At 44.0% G+C, this 11327-nt stretch overlaps 1 pseudogene; it reads right to left on the bottom strand.

Moving 5' to 3' along the window:
- Positions 1 to 3143: 3143 nt before the first annotated feature.
- Positions 3144 to 11322, bottom strand: LOC125136786 (uncharacterized; annotated as a pseudogene).
- Between the last annotated feature and the right edge of the window lie 5 nt (positions 11323 to 11327).

The raw sequence follows: 11327 nt of genomic DNA on the forward strand, positions 1-11327 counted from the left end.
CTTCTTCCCAGTGAGTGAGCAGATGATGATATATTCATCCTTGAACATATCCCTATGGGCAATGTTTGGCTACTGCTTCTGTTTGAAATGATGCTGTGTTTTGGTTGTGGCCTGAAGCTGTGAAGTGCTACTTGGCATCTCCTTCCTTCCATGGAGATCTTAGCATTCAGAAACATCAGAGCTGGTCAAATACTAGTTAGGTCACCTGAGTCTTGCTTGCCTCTACAGAGTCATCTTTGTATGAATCCAAGGGTGGGTTTTGTTTATTTTTTTTATTTTTTTAATTTTTATTTTATTTATTTATTTTTTTTTGTCTTTTGTTGTTGTTGTTGTTGTTGTTGCCATTTCTTGGGCCGCTCCCGCGACATATGGAGGTTCCCAGGCTAGGGGTTGAATCGGAGCTGTAGCCACCGGCCTACGCCAGAGCCACAGCAACGTGGGATCCGAGCTGCGTCTGCAACCTACACCACAGCTCACGGCAATGCCGGATCGTTAACCCACTGAGCAAGGGCAGGGACCGAACCCGCAACCTCGGATTCGTTCCTAGTCGGATTCGTTAACCACTGCGCCACGACGGGAACTCTGGTTTTGTTTATTTTTAAAACGGTTTTTAACTGATGTTCATGCAGAGCCTTGAGTACCTAGAGCTGTGCCGCTAAAGAGAGGAGATTCTGTCTAAGAAGGTGCATTTCTGTACCAGAGCTGTGTCATAACCATCCTTTGGGCCCTCTGCTGGAAAAGTAGAATAAAGTCTCCAGTAACACCATTTTAATTATATCCTCTAGTATTACAGACATAGGGCAGTACTGCATCATACCTCTGTGGATGTAAAATATCTTGCACCTGCTTTATGATATGTAGTCATGACTGTGCTTTTTTGGAGTTGTTTTTAATGATGTTATTCTAGAATGTTTTCTTTCTAGGCGATGATTGAGAAGCTAATAAAAAAAAATGCTGCCAGGTACCAAAACAGTAACAAAATTTTGTTGTTTTCTGGGGTTTGTTTTTTACCTTTTTTTCTTTTTTTTTAAATGGAGTGTGCTAGTTGTCTCTATAATTTTGTTCAGATGACTGCAGAACCTGGAAAAGCTATTGCTGCTATTGATGCTTAACATATTGCTATTGGTCTTTTTATATAAATGCATATTTTGGAAACTTTAGCTGTGCTGTCAACTTTGGAAAAAGTATCTCAGTTGTACCATGTTGGGTTGGCATTGTACAGAAATTAACAGCCATATTGGTCTAGAAACGTTAAACATAATTTTTTTCCATTTGCACAGGGGTAACACACTGTATTAAACATGTGAGGTCTTATCTACATGGGTTTGATTACAGAAACTAATAAAGTTCCTCTAAATAATGAGAAAAAAGAAAAGAAAAATATCTACTGACATGACAGACTTTGAAACAGTTCACTGAAGGTGGTGGGATCAACAAGAGGCTTCCCAAGTAATTTTTGGGAAGTCTGGAGCCTACAAGGGTGAGGGCAAGGCAGGCCTTTGGGCTTGAGCCTCTGAGCTGACCACAGCGTGTCCGTGCCAACACATGCTGATCATTAGGAACTACCACGTGCACATACCAGGACCAAACCCCTTGGTATGAGCTGGCATGTGATGGGAGCTGGGTTTCTCAGTGTTGGGTGGGAGGTTCCAGACGTGGGGAGGGAGGCTGGAGAGATCCTGGAGCTTTGGGCTGAGGTTGTACACACGACTGTGTTCTCAGGTTTAGCTCAGTATAGGTAGAGAAGACCGATTCAGAAAGACTCATAGATTCCTGTGCACCTGGCACAGACACACACTCACACATACTTACTTGGTCAGCCAGCCCAGCAGTCATAGAATTAGCGACCCCCCAGCAGCCTGAGCACACCCAGCACCAAACTCCTCCTTTCTGATAACACGTCACAATGAAAGGAAACAGCAGTATACTTATAGAATGGCTAATTCAGGGCTGGGAGAATGGGTATGAATACAAAGTGCAGCATCTTTCATACAGTTCCACAGCCTAAATAATCTTCCCAAATACAAAACCACAGAGGAATTTTGAAAACTTATAGGGGTCAAAGCCAGCATGCCAACTCCCCACCCCCTCAGCCAGAGCTGGAATAATTTGAATAGAAGAACAGGATTAAAATTTAGTATGGAATTTTAATACAAAGCACCAAATAAAACATCCAGAAGTCCATAATGATATCAATAAATGATTGAAGAAATACAAGATGTGGGAGAGGAAACCAACCTCCCACAGGGGAAATTCCATCGAATTTCATATTCCACAATCTCCCATGTCAAAGTTAAGGATATTCAACCCAATCCCTTAAGGGCAGCCTGCACTTAGAAGCTTTGGAGAACTTTCAAGTGTCCTTAAGTTTGTCAACTAGTTGTTAGACATAACACCAAAAACCTGATCCATGAAAAAAATATATAAATTAGAAAGTGCCACAGTTAAAAACATTTGCTCTGTGAAAGGCACTGTTAAGGGAATCTGAAGACAAGCCACAGACTGGAAAGACATATTTTCAGGTTGCATATCTGGCAAGGACTTGTGGGGTGAATGCATATGGACACTCATAAGTGAACAAAAGAATGTAAGCAACCCAGGTGAAAAATGCACCAAAGTTATGAACCTCACCAAAAAGGATGGACAGACAGATGAGCCCTGGAAGGGACCCTCTATACCATGTCACAAGTGGAAACAACCTTGGGGTGCCCTGCACACTCCCTAACATGGCAGGACCTAGAACCCAGATGTGCAAGTACAGGAGAGGATGTGTAGCAGCAGGAGTGCTGGGTGGTGGTGGGGATGCAGAATGGCCAAACCACCTGCAAGACATCGTAATGCTTCTCTGTGGAAGTAACCTGGCTTCTGCTGGGCAGAGCAGCTGAGCTCTAAGGTAGGTCCTCAGATCCCTTAAACTCTTAGGTCCACATAAAAGACTCCTGGAACATTTGTATCTGTACTGCTCCCTGGAGCTTCTCCTCACTCCCTAAACTTTGCTTACAGGGTGTTTATTGGACAGAAGATCCCTCATACAAGAGTGAACACATGTTTCCAACCCCATTTTCTAAAGAAACTTTTAACCTAGTCATGCCTGCATCTTCTTGCCCAGCACAGAGCCCTCCCCCTGAGGGTTTCTGACTCTTTCAGGATGTGGGTATTCACACAGTGTCTCTTGAACAATAATACACAGCCATGTCCTCAGACCACAGGCTGCTCAGCTCCTTGTAGGCTGTGCCAATGGACATATCCACGGTCAAGGTGACTCTGCCCTTAAACTTCTGGGTGTAATCTGGGTCCATTGCTAGGGTTTTTCCACTCCATCCACTCAAGCCCTTGTCCATGGCCTGTCACACCCAGTGCACATAGTAGCTGGTGAAGGAGTAACCAGGAGCCTTGCAGGAGAGCTTCACTGATGCCCCAGGCTTCCTCAGCTCAGCCCCAGGCTGTACCAGCTGGACCTGGGCCTGGATGCCTATGCATAAGAGACGGAAGTGGAAGAAATGTCCCTAACCCTAACCCTAACCCTAACCCTAACCTTCTCAACCAGGATCTGAGGGAGCCCCTTTCCTGTAGTCACAGCCATCAGAAAGAGTGTTCTCCAGCTCTAGTCCATGGTGAGCCTCTGCTCTCGGGATTTATGTGGGCGAGATTGTGGGTGTTGTTCTCAGAGCTCAGAATATTCATGTCTAACCTGGGGCACCTCTTCTTATTTGCATATTCATGAGGTTGAAAATTTCATCCTCAATGAATGGACCATCTTACACAAGGAAATTGATGGCCTGTGAACCATGCTCCAGTGGGAGGCTGAAGGACAACATACTAACACTTGTTTGAGAAAGAGGCGTCCTCTGAAATGGCCCCAAAACCCTGTGCAGACAGAGCTCCTCCTACTGATGGACAAGCTCCCTCAGAACAAGGTTCTCCTTGTGAACCCACATTGAATCAGAGACACCAGAACCTGTTCTGGACTTTGATAAATGCCTTATTATTTAAGTGCCTTATAAATGTCCTATTCCTGGCCTTTTCCCCCCAATTTTTGCATGTTCTGAATGAATAAATTCCTGTTCTTTAGTTTTTCTATTTTAGATATTCAGAAGCCCTAGAATTTTGCTCTTTGAATGCAGTTTTATTGCCTTCTGTGGTCAGGTAAATGCATCTGATAGAACTGGATATTTGCACTCACATCAGTAGTCCTGTCCAAGGCTTATTTTAGATTATCTTCAGGAAATGGAAATCCCAGGACTTCAGAGGAAATGCCTCCCCACCCCCACTGCACCTTTTCCTTGGTCTGCATCCCTGTGCAGGTGGGTCCTGAGTTTCCCCTGAAGACCTGATCCTGCCCTGCCACGGAGGTCCCTCTGTGGATTCACAGGGCACTACATCTCAGTATTTAGCTCAAGATCGTGGGCTGTGTCCTGCCTTCAGAATGTGCCTTTAGTGACACTGTAATGTTTTAACATCACATCCTGAAATATGGAATTGGTGTAATACCCCATCATCTGAATGGAGACACCAAGCAAGAATTCCTGGACCCTCCTAAAGCCGCTTCCCTGAAGCTGCAGGTGCACTGATTCAGTCGACACTCGATTGAGCCAGAGACTCTTGGGAGCTGTGGGACCTCTTATCTCCCTCAGGCTTCTCTGGTTTATCATCATCTAGGAGAACAGATGCACATAGAAACCAAGGGGATCAGCGCCTGCTGCATATCTACTATTCCAACCACACGCACACACACACACTCACTCACACGCACACACACACTGCCAGAGGTTTGCAGCGTTGGGCCCCAAGTTCATCCTTCTTCCTGGATCTAGCACATGGGCAGTGCCCTACAGGAACCCTCTGTCTGGGTGCATGACTTGCTGTTTTTTTAAAAAATGTATATTCTACTTTAGTTTATTTGCATTGTTTTGTTAGTTACACATCTACAGCAAAGTGAATCCTTTGTGGGTATACATATGCTCATTCTTTTTCCCCATATAGGGTATTGCAGAACCTTGAGTTGACCTCCGTGTGGTATATGGTAGGACCATGTTTGACTTGCTTTGATTAGCAGAACAGAGAAAACAGAATTGAGAGACTGCAAAGTGCATGCACATTGGGTCTGCCTCTTCTCCCAGCACAGAGAAACCCGCAGAGGCTGCAGTGAGAGAATCCAGGGTTGCCAGATTGAGGCTCAGGAATTAGCCAAACTTCTGCCAGACAGTACAGCCAACTCTGACCCTGACTGGCTCTTTCAGCATTCACCCCTTTCTAGGACTTGGGGTGGGGGGCCATGTGGAGGGAGGCAGCATTCTAGAGCAACATTTAAATAATGTTTCCCTTGGTATATAATTGATTCTCCGTGTTGTGTGAGAGTCTGGGATGGAGTGAAGTGACCCTAACACATGTATACATTTGCTTTTCACATATTTTCTGGTATGTTTATCATAGGGTGTGGACTACTGTTCCCTGTGCTACACAGCAGGAACTTGTTTTGGTCAATTTTATCTGTATTAATTGTGTCTGCTAATCCCACACTCCTAATCTGTCCATCAGCCAACACCTTTCCCCTTTGGTAACTATAAGTATATTTTCTGTGTCTGTGAGTCTGTTTCAGTTTGAAAATAAGTTCATTTGCATTATATTTTATTTTTTTAATTTTTTAATTTTATTTTTTTAAATATAATGATTTTTTTCCATTATAGCTGGTTTACAGTGTTCTGTCAATTTTCTACTGTACAGCATGGTGACCCAGTTACACATATATGTGTGAGAATTAACATATGTCTTTTCTATCAAAGGAAGTCTTAGTCACTCTGCTTTGTTCCTGCTTCATCTGAGACACCCTCTTCCACCCCCTTTCCCTCTTCTTCCAGTAACAATTTGTTTCAAATTAGCCAACCAAGAAGAATGTGCCCTGACCTGAACAATGGGAAGGGGACAGGTATACCACCTGCATTAGGGATAAATAGGAAGAGTCCTTTCTCATTTGCGCGTGCTTTTTGAGTATCCGCACCCTTCTACAGAAGCAAAGAGATTTCCCCATGTTCATGTGTCTCACTTTCTGACACTGACGATGTGAGCCAGGGTCATTTTAATTCTCCAACATGTGTATAGGTTCTCTTTTCTCACGTTCTCTTGCTCCATCATAAGTGACGAGACAGAGTTCCCAGTGCTACACAGCAGGATCTCATTGCTCATCCGTTCCAAAGGCAATAGTCTGCATCTCTTAACCCCAAGCTCCCCATCCACCCCACTCCCTCCCCCTCCCCCTTGGCAACCACAAGTCTCTTCTCCAAGTCCATGATTTTCTTTTCTGTGGAAAGGTTCATTTGTGTCATATATTGGGTTCCAGATAGAAGTGATATCATATGGTACTTGCCTTTCTCTTTCTGACTTACTTCACACAGGATGAGTCTCTTGTTCCATCCATGTTGCTGCAAATGGCATTATTGTGTTCTTTTTATGGCTTAGTAGTGTTCCATTGTGTATATATACCACATCTTCCTAATCCAATCATCTGTCAATGGACATTTGGGTTGTTTTCATGTCTTGGCTATTGTGAATAGTGCTGCAATGAACATGAGGGTGCAAGTGTCATTTTAAAGGAAAGTTTTGTCCTCCAGATATATGCCCAAGAGTGGCATTGCTGAGTCATATGGTAGTTCTACGCATCGTTTTCTAAGGTACCTCCATACTGTTCTCCATAGTGGTTGTACCAGCCTACATTCCCACCAACAGTGCGGGAGGGTTCCTTTTTCTCCACACCCCCTCAAGCATTTATTTGTGGACGTGTTAATGATGGTCATTCTGGCTGGTGTGAGGTGGTACCTCAGGGTAGTTTTGATTTGCATTCCTCTAATAATCAGAGATGGTGAGCATTTCTTCATGTGCTGGTTGGCCCTCTTTACACCTTCCTTGGAGAAATGTCTATTCAGGTCCTTTGCCCATTTTTCATTTGCATTGTTGGATTTTTTGCTGTTGAGTTGTAGAAGTTGTTTGTCTACTAGAGATTAAGCCCTTGTCAGTTGCATCATTTTAAAGTATTTTCTCCAGTTCTGTAAGTTGTCTTTTTGTTTTCTTTTTGGTTTTCTTTGCTGTGCAAAAGCTTTTCAGTTTGATTAGATCCCACTGGTTTATTTTTTCTTTTATTTATGTTGCTTTGGGAGACAGACCTGAGAAGACATTTGTAAGGTTGATGTCAGAGAATGTTCTGCCTATGTTCTCTTCCAGGACTTTGATGATGTCTTCTATCATATTTTAGATTCCACATATAAGTGATATCATATGAACTTGACTTTCTCTGGCTTATTTAGTATGAGAATCTCTAGGTCCACCCATGCTGCAGCAAAAGACAATATTTCATTCTTTTCCTGTCTGGGTAATATTGTATTGAGTATAGAAATCACATCTTCTTTAACCTTTCACTGTTGAAGGACATTTAGGTTGCTTTCATGACTTTGCTGCTGTAAGAAGTGCTACTATGAACTTTGGGGTGCATGTTTCTTTTTGAATTGGCGCTTTCTCCAGATATTTTCCCAGTGGTAGGATTTCTGGATCAGATGGAAACTCCCCTTTTAGTTTTCAGAGGATATGCCATACTGGTTTTCCATAATGGTTGCCCTAACTTACTTTCCTACCCCCTTTGCAGTCAGGTTCCCTTTCCTTCAGAACCTCTCCAGCATTCATTAGTGCGGTTTACTGCTGATGGCCATTCTGACAGGTCTGGGGTAATACCCCTGATGCACGTTTGGTTTGCAGTCCTCTGATAATCAGACAGGATGAGCATCTCTCCTTATACCTATTGGCCATCCACACAGCTACTTGGGAGAAATGTTTATTTAGGTCCTCTGCTCGTTTTCCAGTGGGTTGTATTCTTGCTGTTTTATGTTGGGAGACATGTTTCTACAATCTTTTCTTAGCCTTTCTGTTTCTATTTTCTATGCTGAATACTCCATCTTGTCCTTCTTTACCTTTGCTCTATACTCCTTCTTGAAAAACAGTCGCAGTGCTGATAAATAACTTAAGCTTAAGAACAAAGACCAAAAGGTATAAGTTATTCATGCAGTCAGCTGAATGAGGATGTAATGTGTTGGTCTAGGCATGCCAGACCGGTGCAGATAGGCATGACGTTTGCACAGCATGATATGTCCTGTTAAAATAAGAGGAAGAGGAGCCTCATTGCCACAGGGGATTTATGAGGGGTCTTTAGCAGGATGTGCATCAGTAAGGAGAACGAGATGCAAGCCTAGGCGCCCCAGGTTGGCACAGATGGGCACGGTTTTGAGGAGGCACAATGGTGACTCTCTAGATGCTCTGCATAGACAGCTGATGCCAGGCTTCCTCCATGCTAATGACTGCTAAATGCCTAAAGGTCAGAGCAAAACTTAACCAGCTACCAGCTATGTGACTTTTTTAAAAAATTAAAAAACTATATTCTGCACCTTCAGCCCTCTCACTTGATGGAATCTTAAAGAGCACAGTAAAAGCAGTGTGGTTTCATGAGGCAGTGCTCTTGGTCCCTGAGGCCTTGAGTGCCCTGGTTCCCACATTTGATTAAGATAAATGTCTCTGTGTTTTGTTTTATGTTAACCTTAAGTTTTACAGTGCCCGATCTTCAGCTCTCACGTGCTAAGCTAGTCTCGGCAGATATAGAGTTGTAGGTGCTATTTTTATGTTATGGAAATTAGACCTTTGTAGGTCCCCCTGTTTAGAAACATTTTTCCTATTCCATAGGTTGTTTTACCTTTTGTTTTTTTTTTTTTCTTTTACGTGCTTTATATTCCCTTGGGAGTCTGACTGGTGAAAACCTTCCTGTGATTTATATCAGAGATCAATGTATCTATAGTCTGTTCTAGAAGTTGTGCAGTATGCAGTCTTATAATAAGGTCTTTAATCCAACTGCGATTGATTCTTGTGTATGGGGTGAAGAAGTGTCTTCAATTTCGTTGACTTACATGTGACTGTTCGGCTTTTGCAATACCTCTTGCTGAAGGTTTCGCCCCATGAAGCGGTAGCTGGAAGAGACAGGCCTTTAGAGACATGTCCCAGTAAAACAGCCCATGCCCTATTGCACTAAGATACTCAAAGTAGTGGAAGGGTTCGTGGATCACCCCCACTCCTGGTACAGCAGACAAAAGCTGCCTGCCCGCCATGTCTGTTGTACAGCCTCCTATGGTGGTCAACTGCCAATTCTATAGAAAGCCACCCAGAGAATAACTGACCTTGATCCTCGCTGAAGGGCTCTATCAGTACTTTTTACAGCAAGGCAGCAGCAAACCTCCAGAGAGTCACCACGTGGGGGACAGTTTCACAGCCCCTTATTCCCAGACATTCTGGTTTATAAGCACAGACATTTATTTCTGGAGTCTGAAAAGTCCAAGATCAAAGTTCAGGCAGATGTGATTCCTGGTGAGGAACTGATTCCTGATGGAGAGTTTTTCCCTGTAACCTCACCTGGTTGGTGAGGGAGAGGGGGCTTTTACAAGGGCACTGATATGATTTATGGGGGCTCCGACTCAACAACCTAAAACCTTCCCAAAGCCTCACCTCCTAATAACATAACATTGGTCATTGTGTTTCAACATGTGTATTTTGGGAAAACAAACTTTCAAATGATTACAGTAACTAAGTAATCAGGTCCTAATTCTACACAATTTGAAGGTTCCCTTGTAGAGTCCCCCAAACAGGATTCTCATGGATCCTGTAGAAGCTCTGATCCCTAGAAGCAAAGTGCTGACGTAAAACCTGCAGAACCACCAGAAGGCACTGGAGCATGGACAGTCTCGACCCAAAACATGAATATCTCAAATCCTCTTATTTCTCTTATTAGTGTAAATATATAAATATATATACACACATATATTTGTATATATACACTTAATATTTTTGGTTAAGGTCTCAGGGGGTTTCTATCCATGATTGCCTTTTACCACCGTTTTTCTTTCATTTTCTACAGTTCTCAAGTAGAGTAACAGTCACCTTCTTTGACATTTGTTATCTGACAGATTCTGGCTCATTCCGCCTCTTGCCTTCTGTTCACTGCAGGTAAATTTGATAAGAAAGCCTGGGATCCCCCTCATTTGTGCATCTGGGAAACTGAATTCACCTGCGCTCTTCCTATGAGCAGGACCCACACCTTCCTACACCCTGAACCGCAGTGAAAACCTGGATGCAGCCTCCATTTCTGGCTCTGTCCAACCACATGATGTACTTGGTGGGCCATCCCTGCTCCAAACACACCCCTCAGAAATGGACATGATAAAATTCTCATCCTCCCTGCGTCTCTGTGGGTGGTGTCATCTTCTATATCAACTTCTATATCAAGCTATGGTGGAGCTCCCTCTGCACTTGAATGGAGAAAACTAGCATGGAGGCTGTGAGTGAGGTGTCAGTTCAGTCAGGACCTCCAAGGGGACTTTCCTCTCTCATTTTGGGTTTATATCCCTTCTGAGGTCTGATGTCGGTGGGGGCTGTCACTTTGTACTGATGCTGCTGGTTATCTGTGTCACCTGTTCTGACATGCTGAGCTGCATGTCTGAGTCCAATTGAGCCTCTTCTATAGATTCATCTAAGTGTCATGAGAGCTTATTAATGGTAATAAATGTACAGGAGGAAGCACATCTACATGACTCTTCCTTTCATGGTTGTGAGAATATTTCCCCCACAGCACTGCTTTCTAATACAGAGACTGAATAGGTTTGTACAGAGTCATGAGTCCACAGGGGTTCCCTTGGGGAGATGCTACATGGAGAGGAAGCCCCAGGCCCTGAGGGGAAACTGGTCCTTAACCTCCCTCTGCACCTGCTCCTGGGGATGAAACACACATTGTGAGTCCTGAGTGCCCCCTGCTGGCCAGCCCCGTGTCCCTGCAGGGAAGTTTGTCTCTGGGCTCACACTGCCTTCTCACTGTGCTTTTTGCACAGTAATACAGGGCCGTGTCCTCAGCTCTCATTTGCAGATAAGTGTGTTCTTGGGGTCATCTCTGGAGATGGTGAATCAGCCCTTCACAGAGTCTGTGTAGCATGTGCTACTGCCATCATACCGAATAAATGAGATCCACTCTAGCCCCTCCCCTGCAGCCTGGTGGACCCAGCTCATTCCATAGCTACTGAAGCTGAATCCAGAGCCTACACAGGAGAGTCTCAGAGACCCGTCAAGCTGCACCAGTTCTCTTCCACACCCCACCAGCTGCCCCTCACCCTGGACACCTGCAAACACAAAGGCATCCTGGTCGGAAAACTGTCACAAACCCAGTGACATGCACTCACATCCTCTTGTTTTGAAGAATTTACTTTGTAAAAGAGCATAAAGCACCACCCAGTTCAGCCCAGACTCCATGGTGT

Source organism: Phacochoerus africanus, chromosome 9 (assembly GCF_016906955.1).
Source record: "Phacochoerus africanus isolate WHEZ1 chromosome 9, ROS_Pafr_v1, whole genome shotgun sequence".
NCBI lineage: Eukaryota > Metazoa > Chordata > Mammalia > Artiodactyla > Suidae > Phacochoerus > Phacochoerus africanus.